This window comes from Pinus tabuliformis, chromosome 8 (assembly GCF_031772625.1).
Source record: "Pinus tabuliformis cultivar Carrire ecotype Pingquan chromosome 8, CPIR1, whole genome shotgun sequence".
Classification (NCBI taxonomy): Eukaryota; Viridiplantae; Streptophyta; class Pinopsida; order Pinales; family Pinaceae; genus Pinus; species Pinus tabuliformis.
This window is the reverse complement of record NC_142294.1, coordinates 193,471,232-193,496,630: the sequence shown is the minus strand read 5'-3', so window position 1 is coordinate 193,496,630 and position 25,399 is coordinate 193,471,232.

Here is a 25,399-nt window from a genome sequence, read left to right as displayed (position 1 = left end):
AGGGTACGGTCGATCCTCCTTAGTTAGAGCCCTGAAACATTGGGCCGAGTACTACTATCAGACCCTTATGTATATTGCGATCTGTAGCACCTGACACTCCTCAAGACCATAGTTCCCTTTCTATCGGGGGATCACACATCACCTATTCCAGATCAGCAAGTGCAGCAGCAGCCGACATCAGTCCCGCAGCTCCATCAGATCAGCAGCAGCAGTTGTTCCACCATTCAGATCTCTCAGATCCACCAGATCGGAGTAGTTGTGAAGGGTTCCTGTCCCTGGATATAATTTTCGCAGGACTTTTGGTGGCATTGACATTCTGAGGATTTGGCGACTGCAGTATTGATCAGGAAGGAGTAAAACTCCGTTAGGAGTTTTCCAAAAAAAAAAAAAAAAGTCTGAGATCTTCCGAGGCGCTTATTGGTGACCTAGCCCATAAGAATCAGGATGACGAGCTGAGCAAGGTGGTACCATTCAATTTCTTAGTAAAAAAATTTTATGCGGTCCCAATTTTTCATCAAATTGGTGTATGGTAGAAACTCAAGCTCAAGCGATGGCCAATGAAAGGATCGACAAAATTGAAGACCATGTGAACTCCCTCCAAACTGCGGTGAAGAATATCGAACTTGAGCTTAAAGGAATAAGTCACGAGATACATGATGCACTCCCAAAGGGCAAGGAGCTAGCCCACGAGGAGGCGTATAATGGCTATGAAAACCATGAGGGTGAGTCTGGCCACTCTCATCACGTCTGGCACACCCATCCACCACCCAGTCAGCGACCTCCCAAGTTGGATATGCATAAATTTGACGGTTCTCACACGTCCGCATGGCTAGCACAAATGGAGCAGTATTTCCAATTGAATCATATCATAGATGAGGGGACTAAGCTTATGGTGGGCACCATGCACTTGGACAATGAACGATGGCAATGGAAGGAATGGCATTAGTGTTGCAATGGACATTTTCAGAATTGGGCCCAATTTGCCAAAACTCTTCGCAGTCGCTTTGAACAGGAAGACTCTTTTTTGGGGCGTCTCACTAAGTTCCGACAGACGGGTACAGTGGAGGAATATATTACTGCTTTTGAAGCCTTAGCCTTCTGCACTAGGGGTCTCACAGATGAGTTCTACATGGAATGCTTTATCAGCGATCTTAAAGAAGCCATCAAAGCTCAGGTTCTACTCCACCACCCTCCCACATGGACAGAGGCTTGCCAGGTAGCCCGTAAGGTGGAACGTGCATTAACAGCCCAATCCAGTCGCCCCAACTTCCCCGCTAAAGGTCGTCCCTCACAGGCTCCCAATACGACTCAAACACTTAAGATTCAAAAGGTGTCACCTGTGGAAATGGTCGAAAGAAGGAAGCAAGGACTATGTTACTACTGTGATGAAAAATATTCCCCGGGTCATAAATGCAAAGAGCACAAGTTTTTTCAAATAGATGCCACTGACTACAGCTCCACCGAGGAAGATCCACCATTTGAGGAACAGGAGGCGATCGAAGAAGATAACCAAAAGGAGATTGTATCTGATGAACCAATTATTTCGCTAAATGCATTGGCAGGAATTTCTTCCCCTCAAACTCTCAAAATCAGGGGTTTTCTTAAACATCGCCCAGTAGTAGTCTTGATTGATAGTGGAAGTACCCATAATTTCATCCATCAAAAGATCGCTGAAGCAGCACATTATTTCGTCCGGGTAGTTTCTAACTTCCAAGTCCAGATTGCAGATGGGGGCACAATGAAATGTGAAGGTCACTTTGAAAATGTCAAAATTCAAATGGGGGATTATCAATTGAAAACCCACATGTTTGCAATACACATGGGGGGTTGCGACATTGTCCTAGGCGCGGAATGGCTCCGCACTCTTGGGCCAATCACAATGGATTTCCAGGAGTTATATATGAGTTTTAAGCAGAACAACTCCACACATAGCCTCCATGGACTACAGGCGGGAGCCCCCTCTATCATTAGCTCGCATAGGATGGAAAAATTGTTAAAAAAGGGCCATCATGGAGTGGTAGCTCAATTTAATGCCATCCAGGTAGTAGACACCATGTCTCTGCCAATTCATCCTGAGATGCAATAGATTTTAAATAAACATTGGACGGTCCTTGACAGGCCTCATGAGCTTCCACCCTCGCGAGGGGAACATGATCATAACATCACATTGGTTCCAGGGGCCCAACCCCCAAATGTGTGGCCATACAGATATCTGTTCACCCAAAAGAATGAAATAGAAAAAATCATCAAGGAATTGTTGGAAGCAGGTGTCATTCGTCCCAGCATTAGTCCTTATTCATCCCCAGTAGTCATGGTCCTCAAGAAAGATGGGGAGTGGCGGATGTGTCCCGACTTCAGGGCCCGCAATAAGTTAACAGTCAAAGATAAATTTCCCATCCCGGTGGTTGACAATTTGCTGGACGAACTCAATGGGGCTCAATTCTTCACTAAGTTGGATCTTCGCTCAGGCTACCACCAAATTCGCGTGAAGGAAGTCGACATTCCCAAGACAGCTTTCAGAACTCATGAAGGCCATTATGAGTTCCTGGTCATGCCATTTGGTCTCTGTAATGCCCCCTCTACTTTTCAGAGCCTTATGAATCACCTCCTCAAACCATATCTCAGAAAATTTGTCCTTGTCTTCTTCGATGACATCCTCATATATAGTGGCACTTGGGCGACACATCTTCAGCATGTAGATCTACTCTTGCAACTGCTCCGCACGCATAAATTATTTGTCAAGATGTCTAAGTGTTCGTTTGGCATGGAAGAAGTTGAGTATTTGGGCCACATTGTGGGGCATGAAGGTGTCAAGGTGGACCCCAAAAAGATCCAGGCAATGCAAGAATAGCCTCAACCTAAGACCTTGAAAAGCTTGAGAGGATTTTTGGGTCTCACAGGCTATTATCGAAAATTTGTCTGCAACTATGGCCGCATAGCGAAGCCCCTAACACAACTCCTAAAGAAAAATTCCTTCTTCTGGAACGAGGAAGCACAACAGGCATTTACCGCTCTCAAAACCGCCATGTGTTCCACTCCCGTCTTAGCACTACCGGACTTCACCAAATCATTTGTCATTGAATGTGATGCTTCGGGAACAGGTATTGGAGCGGTCTTAATGCAGGAAGGGCGGCCATTGGCCTTCACCAGCCAACAACTAAGTGGGAGGAATCTGGGCCAATCTACCTACGAGAAGGAAATGATGGCCATCTTACATGCAGTCGAGACCTGGCGACCTTACTTGTTGGGGCGATGTTTCCAAATCCGCACAGATCATCACAGTCTTAAATATTTTTTGGAGCAACGCCTATCTTCCCCCAACAAAATAAATGGTTAGCCAAAATGCTGGGATATGATTATGAGATCATTTACAAGAAAGGGAAAGACAACAGGGTAGCAGATGCATTGTCACGCCAATTTGAGGAGGAAAGTACTCTGCTCGCAATTTCCCTCCCCATTCCAGACTGGATTGAAGAGGCTCGCAGGGAATGGTTTTCACATCCCGGGCTCTCCCAACTCATTTCTCAATTGCAGGTAGATCATAATTCCAGCAAGGGCTACTCGTGGCAGAATGATATTCTTCGCTACAAGAACAGAGTCGTAATATCACCAACATCCACCCTCAAAAGTCGCATTTTGGCAGAATTGCACTCATCTCCCATTGCAGGACATTCGGGCTTCCAGAAGACGTATGCTCGCACCAGAAGATCATTTTTTTGGGCTGGCATGAAACAGGACATCCTTACTTTCGTAGCAGAATATGACGTCTGTCAACGCCACAAAGGGGAAACCGTCAACACACCAGGCACATTACAACCATTGCCCATTCCGGCATCAATTTGGACGGAGGTCTCCATGGATTTCATTACAGGTATTCCAAAGTCTGGGAACAAGTCAGTCATCATGGTGGTTGTGTACCGACTGTCGCAGTATTCTCATTTCTGCGCCCTACCCCAACCATTTACACCAACTTTGGTTGCTCAAACTTTCATGGATTAGATCTTCAAATTGCATGGCATGCCCACTTCTATTGTGTCCGACCGCGACCCAATCTTCACCAGTAATTTTTGGCAGGAGCTCTTCAGAATACAAGGCACTCAACTCAAACTCAGTACTTCATATCATCCACAAACAGATGGTCAAACCGAAGCCGTCAACAAATGTCTAGAAACCTACCTTAAGGTTTCACTTCAGAAAAGCAACACGTTTGGGTACAGTGGTTACCTCTGGCGGAATGGTGGTATAACACCAACTATCATGCCACCACCAAAATGACTCCCTATGAAGCAGTCTATGGACAACTTCCGCCTTCCCCTAGTTCTTATCTCACGGGGTGCTCCAAAGTACAAGCAGTGGATCAACTTGTACAACACCGCGCAACCATGCTTTCCCATCTGCGCGAGAATCTTCATCAAGCTCAGAACCGTATGAAGCAATAGGCTGACCAACATCGCTCAGAGCGCTAATTTCAAGAAGGGGATCAGGTCTTTTTGAGGCTGCAACCATATAAGCAAACATCACTCAAAGACAAGGGTTGTCAAAAGCTCTCTCCAAAATTCTACGGACCATACCAAGTACTTCAGCGCATTGGAGAAGTGGCTTACAAGTTGGCTTTGCCACCTACAGCAAAAATCCACCCAGTTTTCCATGTATCGTGCCTCAAGAAAGTGATTGGGAATAATTGCCGAGTTCAAACCAGTCTACCTGAATTGGACGAAGAAGGGTCAATCTGGCTTCAACCTGAACAGGTTCTAGACACACGAGACAAGCACCTGCGCGGCCGCATGATTAAGGAGGTCCTCGCCAAATGGAAAGACACCTCTCCGGAAGATGCAACTTGGGAACCAGCCACTATTCTTCAGCAGTTTCCGCAGCTTCAGCCTTGAGGACAAGGCTAGTCTTAAGGGGGAGGGCATGTTAGGGTCCCACCCTAACCCCCTTATTTATGTCATGGGATCACATCATAGTCAAGAGTCAATAAAGCCCATATTAATATTTGTAAGTGGTTAACCCGCAATTAATGACGGGACCACAGTTAGTTGCAAATGGGCTGTAGTATTAGATAGATGGTATTAATAAAACCCACGGTATTGGCCCGTGGTATTGCATGTATGAGTCATATATAAAGGATAGAGACTCCCTGCGAGGAGTATCGTATCTTGTTTTGTAATCGAGCTCTGCTCTATTGGAGGTTGCCCCCTCGAAGAGGCCTGTGAACATTTCTCTCTGAGTAATAAAATCATTGCTATTCTGTGTTCTGGGTATATTTTCTTCGCATATTCTGTGTTCTGGGTATCTTTTCTTCGCATATTCTATGGTCGGTATTACTTTGCAGGTTAAGAGCATAACAGAGAATTTTATGCAGAAGTATCCATAACTACTCAAGCGTTGAGGACAACAATTTTTTGAAGGAGAGGGGCATGTTGGGTCCCTATAATACTAGTGATTACCCCATTACTATTGGAGTTATACCCCTTATTTATATTGTTGTGGCCCTATTACCCCCATATTCTTATTTCTGTGCCCCATAGAATCCCTCTATTGTTATTTTTGTGGCTTTATATTATTATTGTTAGGTCGGCTGGATTATATTGTGACTCCTTAGACTCTTATATATTGAAAGGAGGTTTTGTCATTTGTATCATCCAAGAATTTTTCATTTATGTAATGTAAAGGAGGTTGCCCCCTCGAAGAGGCTGAATTCTAAGGCGTTGATCTATCTTTTCTATCTTTTCTTGAGCTGGTTTCATAACAATCAACGACTTCAAAAATAGCCTCTTTGAGGGGGAAACCTCCTCAACATTACACAAATGAAGAAATCTTGGATGATACAAATGACAAAACCTCCTTTCTATATATATATATATATAGGAGTCTAGTGTGTCACAATATAATCAGAGCTAACATAACAATAATAATGTAAGGGCACAATACTAAAAATAATGGGCTTCTATGGGGCATGCCAATAACAATAAGTGGGTTACACTAATAAAAATGAGGGGATACACTAGCCTGAGCAGTTCTGGATGCTTCTATACAAAATTCTCATCCTCCCATGTGGAATATTCTACAGGTAAGTTCTTCCATTTGACGAGATACTATGAAATTGATCAACTTCGTAACTATTGAGTTCTTGTTTCCATGACTTATTCAAGTTCCAATACGATTTTTCCTTCCTTGTCAAGTTTTGGAAATATTGTTTGAACTGCGATCTTGTCACCTATAACCTTCTTTAAGCATGAAACATGAAAAACTAGGTGCACTTAGGAAGCTTTAGGAAACTCCAATTTGTATGCCATAGTACCAATATTTTGCAACACCTCATAAGGACCATAATACTTTGGTGATAATTTATTATCCTTCTTAGATTACCTGCGAGATATTTTTTTGTATGGTTATAGTCATAAAAATACGTAGTCGCCTACATGGAAACTTGTTTCACTGCAATGTTGATCTACATGTTGTTTCATTCTATTTTGTGTTATACAACAAATGACCTCCTCATCAAGTTAGAGGGGAATGACAGGATGACTGAAGCAAAGACCATAATTACAGGCCTTGATTCCACACTAACGCTGGTTGCACACTGAAAACCTACTTTATAAAGCTTGTTACCAAGCCTAAGGGTGCGTTAGTGACCCTACTAACTCATGTTGTTCGGTAGGGGACAACGTTAGTGAAACTTGGTGAAGTTCCAAGCGTCATAAGAACGATTTGACTCACAAATATCTAGATATTTGTTCATAAAATTACTCAAGTAAAGCAAGGAAACATCCAAATTCGGGATATTTGGAGGATTTCTAATCTGAAAAAAGGAGGCAAATGGGAAAGAGTTGAAAAGCATGGCAAGTTCATTTCTTTTGCCCTAGTGAACTCAAGGAGGAGCTTGGCAACCCTAAATCAATTGCTATATAAGCAAGGTGAGGGTTATTGTGAAAGAGGTCAGAGCATTTGAAAGGATAGTCTACTTAGCTATTCAGAACCATCTCATATCTAAAGAAGTGAGCTAGAAGGGGGAGAGAGAAGCGAAAGGGGCAAAGGAAGACTGATACAACAAATGGTTGTAATCACTCTTCCATTATTAATACAGAACTACAGTTGCGTTCCCTAATCCATGGTGTCGGTAACATGGTTCATTAAGTTGTTCAGTTGATACTTGTTTATATGAGTAGTTTAGTTGTATGCAAATATATGTTCATTTTATATTCATATATTGGTTTTCAAGGTTGTATGCAGTGATTGTGTTTGCCTTTCCTTTGTGCAGGTATTGATTTGGAGCCAGCTTTGAGGGAGTTCTCCTTGGCTGCATTGTGATCTCCAAACAGATCTAGAAGGAGACTTGAGATAATACTCTTTCCATACATTGTTAATTGATATTTGTCTATGAACATGTGTATAACTTGGTAGCATCAACAGATAACCTTACAATTTGTCGAAGGTCCCGCGAAGGCCTTTGAGGGTAGTTTTCATTTTTCATACACTGTGCATTTTATCCCATAGCAAAATTGGCGACTCCGCTAGGGACTAAACATCTAGTTCCCAATTTACCCTAACTCTTCTATGTTTTCTCCTCCTTCCAAGAGCTTCCTATGCTTCTTCAAATCCTTTTTTAACCCACCAAGTATCTTGCTGCATCTTGTTTGTATACATTCATCTCAGAATTTGATCTTGAAATTCCTATTTTTGACTAATTTCCCACACTAACGCAGGTTAGCAGGCTACACAGAGTTTTATAAAGCATTGTTCTTGTTCACAAGGAGCGTTAGTGGGCCTACTAACTGTCTGTAGCCACTGTTACAGAGCATTAGTCTCCCAATACCTTGATTTTCAGTAGTGTCTGTGGACCAAAAGGGACAGGAAATCTTCTCATGGGCTGAAATAAGATCTGTAACTATATTTTGTTAGCAAAATTGGTGTCCTAGAATTTATTTTTACAAAAAAAGTTTTGGTTTTTCTCTCTTAATAACATTTTTTCTGAAAGAAAGACTCACCATTTTTATTCATCCTTCTGTTTAACTGGTTATAAGTTGCTTCATTTTTGGTTTCAAGTAGTTGTTAGGAAACATTGCAAAAGAATCTTTTGGTTATGCATGTGTTGTAGGACTAAAGATGCATGGAAGAAACTATGAATATGTGAAAAATATGAATATGTAGAATACAACTTGTTTGCATCAAATTGAAAAAAAAATTCAAAACATTGTTTTTGCATGATTTATTGAGTCAGAGTCTCATCACATTTCATACGTCAACTCCCATACCGAAGAAAATAATCAAGTACACATAAAATTTACCTAAAATCAATCAGTAACTCTTTATTTGACCAAACAAACATTATTTAAGCTAGGATCTTGGGATAAGCATGTGAGTGAACTGCCCAAGGTCGAAAACCCAAACTAGTGTCGTTAAAAGAGAGAAAAATTCCTTCTGAACTGATACTACTGGCACCACTCCAGTAAAAGTGGAGCTAAATACAAGACAACATCACACTGTAAGTGAAGGTAGCCTGCATTCTCTTACAAATATTTTAGCTATTCTGTGTATTGGGGATCCCTTCGAGGATTTCGGAACTGAGTCAGGGACTCAGGCATCCTGCCCACACAACATGCTATCTACGACTTTGTCCCCCCCGATGGTGCCTATGATTTGAGGTATCTTTAATGGCCAAAATTATAGGGACTTACAGAAGGTGACTAGGACAGGCTATCCTGGTACTTAACACGGATGGATTTACTCTGTCTTCAGTTTTTGGGAGGGTGCTTGTCTTCACAAGAGTACTTGGCCCCTCAATTTGAGGTTTAGGTGAAGCTCTAGAGTAACCATAACTGTACATATGTCCAACCTTCTCTGTTATTCATTGAGATACTGGGTTTTATCTCTGGTGATCGGTGCTTATCAGACAAGGCAATTTCCCTCTGTTTGCTGATTCATCCATTTAGTGTAATTTTTATACTTTTTTTAGGTACCTGAGTGTTATCATTTTGAGACTTTAAACAAATATCATGATAAAATTTATTGATAAAAATTAAAGGTCACTGTGGCTACATCTAGCCCTCATTGTCACTCCAAATTATTGTTAGGACTTCCTCCACTCGTTGTGGAAGATCCGTTGAGTTCTACTGAACCAGATTCCCCATTTTCGAGGGATCAGTATCCTAGATCTCACACGGGATCTGTTTGGACAACCAAAGATTCAAGTTTGCCAAAGATTTCTTTACCGAAGGATTCCTTCCTTCCTTTAACACTCTGCTCATGAATCCGTTGGAACCTGTCTTGGCTCCCGTGGTACCCGTACTTCCTGCTTCGGTAGTTGGAACATTTCCATCTATCCCGTCAACGACTAACGGTTCGTGGAACTTAGTGGACACTTTCAGTCCTCCACCACTTCACCAGTCGATGGTCATCACAACACCGTCGATGGTGAACCCCGCTATCCCATTTTCCCTAGGTACAACCACTCACGTGACACCATATACGAGTGGAACCCAACCGATGCTGGGTCCCACCCCTTTAGTGTAAAACTGCATACCTTTGACAAGTTCCACATACAACGCTCCTTATAACACTCAATGTGGCACTATAACATGCTCGGCCACCAATGTATAGCTCAAATCCCTAGATTCATATACCTAGGGGGGTTCCCAATATGCACATGCCTGTAGGGAATGTAACAGTTCCCCCACAATTCTTAGGGATGCATAGTGAGTCGCTAATTGACATGAGCATTCCCTCTGTCAATGAAGGACAAATGGTTAGTTCTATGTCGAGCGAGAATCCTTAAGGGGTTCCCAACCAATCCATGGGGGCACCCCACTCACATATTCAAATGAGTCAAGGGGGAACCGCTTATCCTCGGGGCAATTCTATACCCCAGTATCAAAATCCTCATGGAAATCCACTCTACAACACCATACCTCAAAGCAACTACTACACCACACAACCCATGTACAATATTGGGAGCCAAACGATGGGAGTGCTTCCAAGAAAACTAGTGTCTTTTCTATCTACTAGTCCCACTAAGATGGGTACCTATCTTAGAAACAAATAATCAAAGCACTTTGTGATTTCCTTTCTGTATGATAGGTAAGAGAGAAGCATAGGGTATCGACCTGGATCTTTCGCTTGACTCCTTGCTTGATTTCTCTCTCCCTTGATAGAGCTTGCAACTCCTCTCCTACTTGTCCCGCTTCAGAGAATGCATGTAGAATCAAAGCAACAAAACACCATCAAAGCATCTCAATCTATGATATCATAAACAATGTAGAATCAAAAATACATTGAACATACAATTGTGTTAACAAATAACAAGATTCACAAATACACGATTTATGGAGGAAAACTCAAATAACTTTAGTAGAAATAGAAGGGAGAATTACAACCCAACTGTTTGATCCAGCATCATCCTCCCAGTATCAAAGCCCTCTTCACCTCATGAAAAGCAAGATCAACCAACAATACAATGCTTTTTCTCAAAGACAAGCTAACAACACTTTTTTACAAATTAAAAAATTCGAGCCTCTAGATCTCTCAGATGAGGGATCCATTTATAGATGTTTGCAGAGGTATGAGTCATCTCTGGGTTTTTGATTAATGTTATTCCACTTGTAGTTCTTAGTTCCACTTGGAGATTTCTTAGACCCCTTACTCATCCATGGGTGAATTCAGAGAGGCAAGTGTCATAGAGGAAGTTTCTAGAAGATTCCATGAGCATCCACTTAGCAAACTACCTCAGACATTTGTCCATTCTCGCTCATCACACCCCAAAGAAGGCCTCTTTAGTATGCATCACACCTAGCTAGTGTAGGAGTCAATATGCATCACACCTTAACCAAGGAGCAAACAGTATGGTCTAGTTTTGGCTAGTTCTGAGTGGTTTTTCAAGTGGAATTTCTGGGAAATGATGTAATCAGTTGACCATGATCTTTTAGGGTATGAAACAACAATTTTAGGGTTTAAGGAGCCTTATTTTATCCAAATATATGATTGGGGTTGCAGTGCCCAAATATGTCTATAACAGTTGCCCCCTAAAGCATGAGGTCGTAAATCTTCTGATGTCGGGTGAAATGCTTTATCATGAATATCCGAGGTATTTGAACTGGAAGTTCACCTGTATAAAATAAAATACAATACATCATCATCATATTATTTTCATGATCTAGCTGAGGTGGGCATTCCCATGCTCAGCTTTATAAATTCATTTTCATGTACATAGGATAGATAATCATCCGTTGTTGCAGACCAGTGATTCCTTGTATGTAGAGTCATCACCCCTTAGCTTGGAAGATAATTTGTGTAGCTTCAGTGTACATTTGATGTCTTTATATTCTTGAATATATCGTAGCCTGGATGGATGAAACTAGATCTGGGGTCTTCAAACTCGTTCAATATTCACTTGATGTACAAGTCGATCCATGTGAAAAGATGTTCTGAAGTCGAACATGGAAAGACATCGCCTGATTACCAGCCAATGATGTAAGTTGTTAACAGGGGCGAGAGGAATCACTGATAATGATAATGACCCTCAAGGTACTACAGTACAATTCACGTGGTCTGAATATATGATCTGATGTCGAACACCACGTAAAATATTTCAGTCGAAGGCCATTGATGTAAACCTGTCGTCGGAAGTGAGAAACTTGCCATTGAGGCATGAAAGCTTCAAAGTACTGAAAGGGTTGTTTCTAAGTCAAATTTTTGGATAATGAGCTGATGTCGACAAGAAGTGACCTGTCGTAGGAGGGCCTTAATGTATCCCACATCTATGACACAAAACGAATCAAATGATTTTCTGGAGGTGAAAACGATCTGATGATACAAGGTTTAGGAATGGCAGTCAAGAAAAATGGAGGGTGAAGGTATTGTAGTGGATGAGGTGTTAGCTGGGTGATGAATTCTCTGAATGACTTCTCTTGAACACTTCAGTGACATTGAGATGGATTGGTAATGTTAACCCCAAAATATGGATGGTGTGGAGGACCAATGGTGATATGACTGGTGAACGGAATAACCCAACGCAACTCAATCATGGTGATGGAGTGAAAGTGTCATGTTCAAGAGTGACCTGCTACCAATTAATTTCTTCAAGTTTTCTTCCCATTTTCCCCAGTTATTATTGACTAGTACCTCATTATTTTTTTCAAGGTTGAGGAGGATAACATATGCTTGTTCTATAATTTTCCCTCCAGGCAAACTTGTCACTATGTTTTAGCAAGCCTAGAGACAGTGAAACTCATTCTTTTCTGGGTGGACAAGTTTGTAGCTATTATTTTAACGAGTTTAACGACAAGGATAACTCGGTCCTTTTCATGTTTAGAGAGTTTGAAAAGGGATGAAAATGAAACTCCAACAGTCCTTTTTTGTAGCATAGTCCTTTAAGTTCGAAAAGGTATAAAATGATATGAAAGGGATTACTTTTCGATTACTTTAGCAAGTCGAAAAAGACAAGCGCTCGATATTTTTGTGGGATGATCCCTCAAGTCAAAAAATATTAAAATGTAGAGGAGGGATGGCTCTTCTGCTTAATTTAATGAGCTAGAAAGGCCAGTAGCTCGGCAATATTTTCATATTCAACGAGTCTAAAAAGAGCTTAAAAGAGACTCGTTTTTGAGGAACGAGTGATGTTTTCTGGTAGCACCTAGTTCCAGGTAAGTTTGGAAGTTCTCAAAGCATGGCAATGTGAAGAGGGTGGCTAATAGAATCACTCATCACAGTTGTTCCTCAAAAGAGTAAACAATCAAGTGGATGTGTATGATCAGCCAAAAGAATGGAAGTGATGGTAAGAACACAACCAAGGCTCAAAAAGTTGATAGCAATGAAATAACAAAGGTCGTTTAATGAAGGTGGGTTTATTTTTTAATGAGCTTGAACCTTGCATTAACATGTGCTCAATGGCGGATTTATTTTTTAACGAGCTTGAACCTTGCGGAAACATTGCTCATAGTAGTAGTCAAAGATGTCTCTCATTGGTAGGTTCAATTTTTTAGTGAGCTTGAACTCTATGATAACATATGCTCATTTCCCTTTTATGTAGGCTAGAAATGACCAAACTACGAAGCTAAAAAACTAAAATATAAGGAACTACTAATGTTAGGTAGGATGGTTTTGTCTTCTATCTAGAAAAAACCCTTCCTTTGGTCTATCTGGTGTGCAAACGTTTCTAGACCAAGTGCCTAACCTAAGAATTTAAAACTAAAAATATAAAAAATATAAAAAGCTAAGCAAAGAAATTGGTTGTTTTCACTTGCATAAAAAGGTTTACATGCCCCCAGGTATCGAGGAAAGGAGAGCCTCCAGGTCACCATATGGAAGTCACTGCAGTTAAGCAGGATTGTTTTATCCGCGGTTAGACAAAACACTTCCTTGGTTTTGTCCACATAGTGGACAAAAGTGAATGGTGTTCCAGACCAATCACATCACCTACGAGGAAATGGTGTTTCAGACCAATCACATAACCTACAAGGAAATGGTTGTTTCAAACCAATCACATAACCTACAAGGAAATGGTGTTTTAGACCAATCAAATAACCTACAAGGAAATGGTTGTTTCAGACCGATCACATAACCCATAAGGAAATCTATATTTTCAGTTGGGTTCGTCTGCTAAAGTGAACCAAGGTGCATGCCCCCTAAGCTTCATTACATTCACTAGACTACTCACCACAAATAGGTGGATGGAATGAAGGTTGATTTACAAGGTCTAATCAGGGACTTGACTTGGAACTTGTTCCAGGGGTCCTTGTTTCATTTTTTAATGAGCTATGCTCATATCCTTGGTTTCATTTTTTAACAAGGTTGACACAAGACTATGAACTATCCTCTGACTCCCCGATCATGAACCATAAGAGGTCATGAAGGAGAACTCTGGTTCCAATGCCCCCAATACATGGTGTACAACATTGTTGAATTGATCGTCAGTTGGTCTAGGTATGGAACTGGTTGCCACATAATTAATTCATGGCGGGGATGATACCATTGGTACAAAAGGACCATTTAAGGAAGATGGTTGACTAGGAGCCATATTTGGACTAGGAAATGAAAGCTGGTCAATGGTGAAAATTCTGCTTTCATGTGGGAAACAAATCACTCCGAAGAGTGTTGAAACAATAGCTCCCATGTGATAAACATAGTCACGCCGAAGAAGTAGATTGTAATATAAAGGTCCTGGGACTACCATCGCGCTTAGGTAAATAGGTTTTCCTCCCAAAGTTATAGGTAATTGAGGAAGGATCCCTAATGGTCGACTGGTTCCTTTGTTAAAGCCCAACAGATTCTGTGTAACATGCACAAGTGGTGGTGAACCGAGCACTTTCCAAGCAGTTGAGGAAAGGATACTCACTGATGCACCTTCATCTATAATAGTGTTGGATACGATCATATTACAAACTTGTACTATGATTTGGAAGGGCATAGAAGATGGAAGGCGGTATCCTATCAGTCGATTCCAAGCAAAGGAAGTGACTAGACTACTTGGAGGGGGTACTGTAGAAAAAGGAGAATTAACCCCTTGAGTTATGAGAACTGGAGGATTTTCTTCCTGTCTTGACGGAACTGGTGGATTGCCCCTAAGCTCATTTGAATCTGAGGTAAGAAAATGAATTTGAGTGGTATCATTTTCACTCTCTTTTGTAAATGTATGATTTGCTGAAGGTGAAATCGGGTCAGCTATTACCTCAACCTGTTGATTTTTACCAATTATAGACTCATAGGATTCACTTTCAGAGAGAGTGGTTTCGACCGACGGTTGATTTAAGTCAGTCGGATTTTCAACTAGTGAAGCAGGACAGTTATTCAAAACTCTTCTGGCTTCATCCAAATATGGACAAAGGTGAAAGGAGTGTATACCTTCACATAGCCTACATGAAAGCTTGACTTTTCCCTTTTTTCCATGAACTTCACTATTACTGGTTGATGGGGTGTTACCAACATGATCACCAGGGGTTGATGACACCAGATAATGCAAATAGGAAGACCATTCTTTCAAGATCTGAGGAAAGTAAGGATATGAGCATAGCTCATTAAAAAATGAAACAAGGGCCCCTAGAGTCGCCATTTTGTTTCTGGGAAAACCAATGTCTTTTTGATCTGCTAGTCCCACTAAGATGGGTAGCTATATTATAAACAAAAAATCAAAGAACTTTGTGATTTCCTTTATGTATGATAGATAAGAGAGAAGCAAAGGGGACCAACTTGGATCATCTTCTTGACTCCTTTCTTGATTTCTCTCTCCCTTGATAGAGCTTGCAACTGCTCTCCTACTTGTCCCGCTTCAGAGAATACATGTAGAATCAAAGCAGCAAAACACCATCAAAGCATCTCGACCTATGATATCATAAACAATGTAGAATCAGAAATACATTGAACATACAATTTCATTCACAAATAACAAGATTCACAAATACACAATTGTATGGAGGAAAACTAAAAGAACTTTATTAGAAATAGAAGGGAGAATTACAACCCAGCTATCTGATCCAGCATCATCCTCCCCGCATCAAAGCCCTCTTCACCTCATGAAAGTCAAGATCACCCAACAATACAATGCTTTTTCTCAAAGACAAACTAACAACACTTCTTTACAAATTACAAAATACCAGCCTCTAGATCTCTCAGATGAGGGATCCATTTATAGATGTTTGCAGAGGTGTGAGTCATATTTGGGTTTTTGATTAGTTTCATTCCACTTGTAGTTCTTAGTTCCACTTGGAGATTTCTCGGATCTCTTACTCATCCCTAGGTTAGAGGAAGTTTCTAGAAGATTCCATGAGCATCCACTTAGAAAAATGCCTCAGACATTTGTCCATTCTCGCTCACCACACCCCAAAAAGGCCTCTTGAGTATGCATCACACCTGACTAGTGTAGGAGTCAATATGTATTGCACCTTGACTAAGGAGAAATCAATATTGTCCAGTTTTGGCCAGTTATGAGTCGTTTTTTAGGTGGAACTTCTGGGAAATGATGTAATCAGTTGACCATGATCTTTTAGGGTATGAAACAACACTTTTAGGGGTTAAAGAGCACTTGGTTTATTGACATATATGATTGGGGTTGCAGTGCCCAAATATGTCTATAACAGGGAGGAGCACAAAGCTCCTCATGTCATCCATCATCACCATGGTTCGAGTCGGGGGCACCAAACAATCTACCTTTTTTGTCAACATTGGATATACCTGACATATACAAAATGACGAATGACCCCATCTATCACAACTTACAATGGCCGCTGATCCCCCAAAAGATACCAATGGACATCCCAAATTTCGATGGGAAACAAGGGGAGGATCCAGGCACCCATATCACCACCTACCATATTTGGTGCATTTCAAAATCTATGGTGGATGATAGTGTTTGGTTACGTATTTTTCCCTGCACCCTCACTGGCAACGTAGCGAAATGGTATATTGAGTTACCACACGTGTCAGTAAACACCTTCGACACTTTAGTGATGGAATTCCTAAAGCACTTCCAGCTACCCATCTGCTATGAGACTGGGACAGAGCTCCTCACTTCATTTCGTCAGGATACTGCCACCCACATCTCCGCTCACATACATGAATGGAGACGTAGGTGGAGGTTAGTCAAAGCTCCCCTCCCCGACTTTCTCTTAACGGACTGGTTCTACAAGTCCTTACTCTCGCAAATCACTAGAGATGTTGCTTTAGGTGGTGTGGTCACAAAATACCAATCCATACGTCATGCCCAGGACTTAGATTTGATATATTCACAGTTTGGCACTCTTTACGACATAATCCCCAATTCCCCTGGCAACCCCAATGCATCCACTACTACCAAATCAATTTCTCTACCTACCACTACGATAAACTTTGTGCAGTCTACACAAAATCCTAGTGGTAAGGAAAAGAAGAATAAGAAAAGGACCGCTCCTTCTAAATAGCAGTCAACAAAGTAGAAAAACCCAAAAAAGAATCCCATTGTGCCTCTTGATGATGGAAAGGATAAACCTGCCATGTTTCCTTGCAAAATATTTGTTGAAGACAACATGACCTATCACTATCTGCATCTTCAAGAGTGCACAGAATACATTGCTCAAAAGGATACTAGTAGGACCACTGCTATCCTGAATAATCATTTCCCTACTTAGTAGCAGCAAAACGTTATTGCAAACCAACTGCAACCCCCACAAGGGGGCAACGATGGTTTGCAACATCCTTCAGTTGGTGAAGGATCTTCAACCGTTTACACATTCGAAACAGTATATCTACAAACAAGAGCCAAATCTTATGGAGCTCTTGTCGCTCATGCAGCGAAACCTTCCTCAGGTCAAAACCCACCATTGCGAAAACTGCAACATTGTAGAAGATTTGGCACAAGCGCTGTCGGCTATGTCGGTGCTCGAAGTATTACAAACATGCCCAACACAATGGCAAGCTTTACTTTTGGATATTGGTGGTATTGACCCAAAGGATTCCATGCTTGATATTTTCAACAAGGACGTGTAAACCTCCCCTTTCTCACCAGCTTCCATTTCAAGTGCACATAACTTCGAAAGGTAAAGGTATACACAGAACTGTCATTGATGAAGGTTCTTCTACCTGCATCATGTTGGCTTCATGTTGGCTTGCTCTGGGTTCTCTGCGTCATGTTGGTTGGCTTCATGTTGAATTCCCTTAAAGCTTTCGATGGCCACACTTTCACCCCAAAAGGTTACCTAGCTAGCTATCCCATCACCTTGAGTGGGAAAATGGTAACATTAGATATTGAAGTCATGGATCATAAACTCGACTATAATCTACTTTTGGGCCGCACTTGGGCTTATGCCATGCAGGCTATCATGTCTTTGGTATCCCTTATCATCGTCTTTCCCTTTGATGGAAAGATAGTCACAGTAGACAAATTGTCCTTTTGCACCCCAGATTACTCTCTGTTACCTAGCAGCTCTGTACCCTTAGTGGGTGGTGTACCTAACTCTTACGTCAGTATTGGTATCCGTCTACTAAAGGCTTCTTCCCTAATGGGTTGTTTCCCTCTTAAGCCACCAAATGTTCCACAGATGGTCAATATGCTTTCAACTCTTCCTCATGAACAGACCGATCCATGGATCCTACCAGCTCCTTCAGACATTAACACATACGGAGAAAAAATGCCGCTGTCACTAGCTGAATTGGCCTATGAATCCATTCAAACTACATTTGAATGTCCAGTCACTTTGGTTTTGGCCAATGGTACCACTGCCCCTCCCATAACCGCTCCTTCTTTCGATCCACTCAATCAAGTCCTACCTAAGGACAAAGCTATTAGAGAGATCATGAATTTAGAAGAGCGACCTTCGGAGGACTCACACCATCGTGTTTCGATATCTAATTCGAACATGATGCCTCTTCAAATATTGTCATCTAATGCACATCAAATCATTTCCTCACTGTATATACTATCCAACCTTTGGACTCGGAAGGAGACAGGGCAATATTTCAAAAACATTGCTCCTCGATATTTCTTTCATGACAGACATCATGGAAAACATACAGATTGGAGCCAATTGCAATCCTGAGGAAATTGTGAGCTTCACCTACCCTTTTAAGGACTTCCACGATGTTTTCCCTTGGCCTTATGAGGAAATGCATGGCATAGACCCTTCTATTGTCAAGCATGAGATCAGGGAAGATCGAGCATTCTTTTTATGGTATTTTTCTAGCACGTTAATCTGAAAAATCCTCGAGTCTCCTTCTTTAGGTTTGTTAAACTACCATGAAGAAGATCTACATTCTTTTTACGGTATTTTTCTTGCTCGTTAATCCGAAAAACCTCGAGTCTCCTTCTTTGGGCTCGTTAAACTACTACAATGATGATTAGAGCACTTTCTGAGATATTTTATTTCTCTTTAAAAAGATAGAAACATCTTCGAGTTTTCATCGTTGCACTCGTTAAATCTATACGATGATGCTCTAAGAAACTCTTTTTTGATCTTTTTCTAGCTCATGAAACTAAAAAAGACTAAGGGAGCATTCCTTTTAGGCACTTTTCTCTTGCTCTTTAAACTGAAAAAATCTCGAGCTTTGTCTTTAGGCTCGTTAAACTTTATAAAGATGACTGAAGCATTGTTTTAGGTACTTTTCTCACTCGTTAAATTGAAAAATCCTATGTTTTTGTCACCGGACTTGTTAAAAATATACGGCAACAACTAGAGCACATTCTTTTTTGGGACCATTTCTTGTTCTTAAATCAAAAAATCCCCAAGTTTTTCCCCTCCTTTAGCTCATTAAATCTATGAAGAAGTAATGAGCCATTCTTTTACCTCTTTTTCTCGCTCACTAATCTGAAAAAGATACTCTGAGTTTTCTTCATTTGACTCATTAAAAATTTTGATGAACGTACTGAGTTTGTCTTCATGTGACTCATTAAAAATTTACGACGAAAAACAAGTTTAGTCCATATCCTCATACTCGTAACAAAATGAGGTTGACATCTATTGAACATAGGTTCCACTTTATTTTGATTCAATAGATTAACTTACGGAAAAGTAACCGATCCAAGTATACTATTAACCTTTTCTCACACCCGGTTAACAACTATGACAAAGGGACCACCATGGAGTCACTCTTTACAATCTTTTCAGACTCTCTAAATATGAAAATACCACTGATTTGTCTAGTCTGGACTCTTTAAATTACACAGACAAGATATAGAGTCACTCTTTTTACGATACTTTTCAGATTCTTAAAACATGAAAAAATCAACAAGTTTGTCTTTCTAGACTCATTAAAGTAATCAAATAGGGAAAAGAGTCATTCTTTTTGCGATCCTTTTCAGACTCTTTAAATTTGAAAATATCGATGAGTTTACTCGTCTAGACTCATTAAATTAATCAGACGGGAAAAGTGGAAAATACAACTATATTCCGTATTAGAAACCATCGTTTCGCATTAGTCGTTTCCTTGAACATGGCACTCCCTTAGATAAACCTTGCTTGTGATGGCCTCTTAATATGAATCCTACCACCCTATGAGTTTAGCCTAAATACCCTGATGAAATTGCATCTCTGTATCCTAACACTTTGTAGTGTTCATGAGTCTAGTGCTGCATGGTTAAAACCATTGTCATGCCTTCTATTGTTCAAGGGTTAACCTTTTGTTTCCTCCATCAACCCATCAACCATATCCTTCCATCATGCCCTTTGTTGTTTAGACCCAAATGCTCAAAAGATTCCGAAAAAAACAAAATCATTCTTGTCTCGTTTCGTGTCGATTGATTTAGGACACATTATTGCCTACCTTTCAACAGGTTTCTTCCTATCGACTTCAACACTTTATCTAGGAAGATAACCCAGAAACACATTCAGTGCCTTGGTACTTGTATACATTAGTGGCAGGTTACCTTGTGTTTGATTAGGGGTTCTCATTATTGGCTCCTCGTTGAGCAATTCCATGGGTGTTCGACGACAAAGACATCTTTTACACTCGTTAGATTGCACTATGCATCTTGGAGACCATCACCATTATCAGTGGCCTTCCTCGCATCTGTTAATAGTCTCCATTATTAACTGGCGATCAAATGATTTCATGCATGTTTGATGTCAACGCATATTTTCACATGTATCGATCTATGCTGTTCGGTGAAGTGGAAATCAAGACCTTGGGTAGAGGCTTGCATCATTCAGCCTTGTTTCCTCTCCCAAGCTGCAAATATTGTTTTTTGGAGATAACTGTTTCAGGATGATCCTATTATGACACTGGACCCACATTGTTCTTATCAGTGGCCAATATCATCATATTTCTTTGGAGAAAATCACTTTGGCATAACCACTGAGCATGGGAATACCCAACTCAGGACATGATTTTAGTAGTTTTATATACAAGTGTTGTATCAGGTTTCCCTTGCCGCCTGAAGCTTCTCTCTCTCTCATTTTGATAGACAAATTATAGTTTTAGTAAAGTATTTCAGCCATTGTCCTTGTCTCTGATCTCATAATTTAGGGGGCATCTGTTGTAGAAAAAAATTACCTCCTCATCAACTCAAAGGTGAAAGAAAAGATGACTGAAGCAAAGACCACAATTACAGGCCTTGATTCCACACTAACGCTAGTTCCACACTGAAAAAATTCTTTATAAATCTTGTTACAAATCCTAAGGGTGTGTTAGTGACCCTACTAACTCAAGTTGTTAGGCAGGGGACAACATTAGTGAAACTTGGTGAAGTTCCAAGGGTCAAAGGAATGAATTGACTCACAAATATCTAGATATTTGTTCCTAAAATTACTCAAGAAAAGTAAGGAAACATCCAAATTCGAGATATTTGGAGGATTTCTTATCTGAAAAAAGGAGGCAAATGGGAAAGAGCTGAAAAGCATGGAAATTTCATTACTTTATCCCTAGAGAACTCAAGGAGGAGCTTGGAAACCCTAACTCAATTGCTATATAAGCAATGTGAGGGTTATTGTGAAAGAGGTCAGAGCATTTGAAAGGATAGCCTACTTAGTTGTTGAGAACTGTCTCATATCTAAATAAGTGAGCTAGAAGGGGGAGAGAGAGAGAAGAGGAAGGGGCAAAGGAAGACTTATACAACAGATGGTTGTAATCACTCTTCCATTATTAATACATAACTGTAGTTGTGTTCCCTACTCCATGGTGTCGGTAATATGTTCGTTAAGTTGTTCAGTCGATACTTGTTTATATGAGTAGTTTAGTTGTATGCAAATATATGTTCGTTATATATTCATATATTGGTTTTCAAGGTTGTATGCGGTGATTGTGTTTGCCTTTCCTTTGTGTAGGAATTGATTTGGAGCCGGCTTTGAGGGAGTTCTTCTTGCCTGCATTGTGATCTCCAAACAAATCTAGAAGGAAAATTGGGGTAATACTCTTTCCATACTTTGTTAATTGATATTTGTCTATGAACATGTGTATAACTTGGTAGCATCGGTAGATAATATTATAGTCTGTCGAAGGTCCTGGGAAGGCCTTTGAGAGTAGTTTTCATTCTCCATACACCATGCATTTTACCCCATAGCATTATGCGCCAAAGTGATGTTATCCTTTAAGAGTTGAAGAACTTGTTGTTGATGCTTGATGTGATCTTCCACAGTTTGAACCTTATAATTTTCTCTTAAAGATGATGTGATGGATGGTGGATGATATCCATAAAATGCCACAAATGGGGTTATTTTTCCTGCAGTATGGAAGGAAGTGTTATACCACCATCGAACCTGAGGTAACCAGTTGACCCATTCTGTGTGTTTATCAGATACAAAGAAATGAATATATCCTTCCAAACATTTGTTCATTATCTCAATTTTCCCATATGATTGAGGATGATAAGATGAGCTATGGGCTAATTGAGTACCTAGACAAGAATCCGTCCAAAAATTTCCAGTGAAAATAGGATCTTTGTCACTTACAATAATATTTGGGCTTCCATGTAGCCTTTGAATTGTTTCCATAAATGTAGTAGCAATTGCACTGGATTTAAATGGATGTGATAATGCACAAAAGTGTGTATACTTGGTAATTCTCTCAACTACCACCATAACGACACTCTTTCATTCAGACTTAGGTAAACCTATGATAAAATCCATTGAAACTTCCTCCCAACATTGACTTGGAATGGATAAAGGTTGTAATAGACCTGTGATCTTAATTGTTTCAACTATATTTTGTTGGAAAAATAAAGATTCCACCACAAACTTTTGAATATCAAACTTAAGGCCATCCCCACAAAATTCCTTGTTAACCTCATGGTAAGCTTTTAAAAATCCTAAGTGCCCTCCCAAGGGAGAGGTGTGCAATTCTAGAATACTCTTTTGTTTGAGTTTGGAATTCTTTAAAAGGTATAAGCGATACTTTTACCATAATGAATCATTATTTCAGCTAAATGTATCAAATGTACTAGGATCTTGTTGCAACTTGTGAATGAGTGCCCACACTTCTTCGTCATTCTTCCATTCATCCCTTGCTTTAGTTATCCAATCTGGTTAGATAATAGATATGGAATAAAGAAATGCTTCCACATCTTCATCACTTCTTGAGAGTGCATCTGCAACAACATTTTTCTTTCTTTTTTGTAGATAATTTCAAAGTCATAATCCAACATCTTTGTGGCCCATTTTTATTTGATCTAAAAAGTATTTAAGACTATCATGATTTTTTTTACCTTGAAGTGCCTTCCCATTAGGTAAGGTCACCATTTCTTAAGTGCGTGTAGTACTACAAACATTTCCTTCTCCTAAATAGCTTTTTGTAAATACTTTCCTTTGATTTGATGACTTTCAAAAGTAACATGTCTTGCTTCTTGCATTAAAACAACACAAATTCCATTTCCCCACGCATCACATTCCACAATAAAGGTTTTTGTGAAGTCTGGTGTAGCTAAGACCGATGCTTGGTACATTTCCTCTTTAAGATTCTTAAAGGCTTTAGTTACTTATGTAGTCCAAGAAAATGCATATTTCTTCAATAATGTTGTTAGAGGTGCTTCTATTCTCCCATAATTCTTAAAAAAATTGTGATAATACCCTATCGACCTAATAAATCCTTGTAGATGCTTTATGGATGTGGGGATTTTTTATTAATTAATGGCTTTAACTTTTTAGGGTCTCCCCTAACACCCTCATGAGATACAATATGATTTAGATATTCCACCTCTAATACTCCAATGAAACATTTGGAGGTTTTTGCATATAATTGTTTCTCCTACAATAACTTGAGCACCATGTGAACATGTTGAACATGATCCTTCCAAGACATGTTGTAGGTTGGTATATCATCAAAAAATACTAACACAAATTTTCTATGGAAGGGTTTGAAAATGGAATTCATCAATCCTTGAAATATAGTTGGTGCATTGGTAAGCCCAAAAGGCATGACCAAAAATTTATAATGACCCTCATGAGTTGTAAATGATTTTTTCGAAAGTCTTCAATCTCAATTCTTATTTGATGATATCCTAAATGAACATCCAACTTGTTGAAGTAAATTTCTCCATGTAATTCATCCAATAATTCATCAATTATAGGAATCAGAAATTTATCTTTAATAGTGAGATTTCTGAGCTCCCTATAATCTGGACACATGCACCATGATCCATCCATCTTTTGCACCAATAATACTGGAAAAGAGAAAGAACTTTGAATAGGCTTTTATACCAACCTCTAGCATTTCTACAACCATACATTCAATTTCACTCTTTTGGGCATACATATATCTGTAAGGCCTCATGTTTGGAGGAATACTTTTGTGAACCAGATGAACAACATGATCATGATCATGAATGGGTGGGAGGCCTTTGGGAGTGTGAAATCCCTTGGAATGATTGTCCAAGACTTTTTTTAGGTTTGGAGAAATAAATTATTTTGATGTTTGAACCTCCAGTGAACATAATTATGCAATTAATCTCAATTTTTCTTTCTTTAGAACCTTTATCATGCCATTAGAGATGATTATCTTTTATGGCTTCCCTCTGATACCCCTTAATTCAAATTCCTTTCCTTCCCAAAAAAAATTAAGAAAATTTATTGAAAATTAAAAGTTATAGTACCCAAAGATTGTATCCATTGGACTCCTACCACAACATCAACACCACTCATTGGAATGGAAAGCATTGGACTATTCAATACATATTCTGCCATGGATAGATTGATATTATGGCACTTTCTAGAGAAATCTGCAGTTCCTCCATTTGCAACCATGACTTGACACTCTGGTGCTGGATATAGAAAGCAATTTAATTCCTTGGATATATTACAATGAATAAAATGATGGGTACTACCCAAATCGATTAATACTATTACCTTTTTCTTCTTGATATCTCCTTCTATCTTGAGAGTTTGAGGAGTGATAATTCTCTCCAATGCATTACAAGATATGGTTGGATTCATTTCTTCTTTCTCTAGGGTTGGTTCTTGGTTCATTTCCCCTTATTTTGACATTTCTTGTTCCTTTTTTTCCTCCTCTTCACAACCGATGTAAAATAATTTCTTCTCAGCACACTTGTGAAATTTAGTGTATTTCCTATCACAACTATAACAAAGCCCTTTCTCTACTTTTTCTTCCAATTTTTGTGGTGTTAACCTTGTAGGTTGTGGAAGGCTAGGATCAACCACAACCATGACTTGAAACTCTGGTGCTGGATATAGAAAGCAATTTAATTCCTTGGATATCTTACAATGAATAAAATGATGGGTACTACCCAAATCAATTAATACTGTTACCTTTTTCTTCTTGATATCTCCTTCTATCTTGAGAGTTTGAGGAGTGATAATTCTCTCCAATGCATTACAGGATATGGTTGGATTCATTTCTTATTTCTCTAGGGTTGGTTCTTGGTTCATTTCCCCTTCTTTTGACATTTCTTGTTCCTTTTTTTCCTCCTCTTCACAACCGATGTAAAATAATTTCTTCTCAGCACACTTGTGAAATTTAGAGTATTTCCTATCACAACTATAACAAAGCCCTT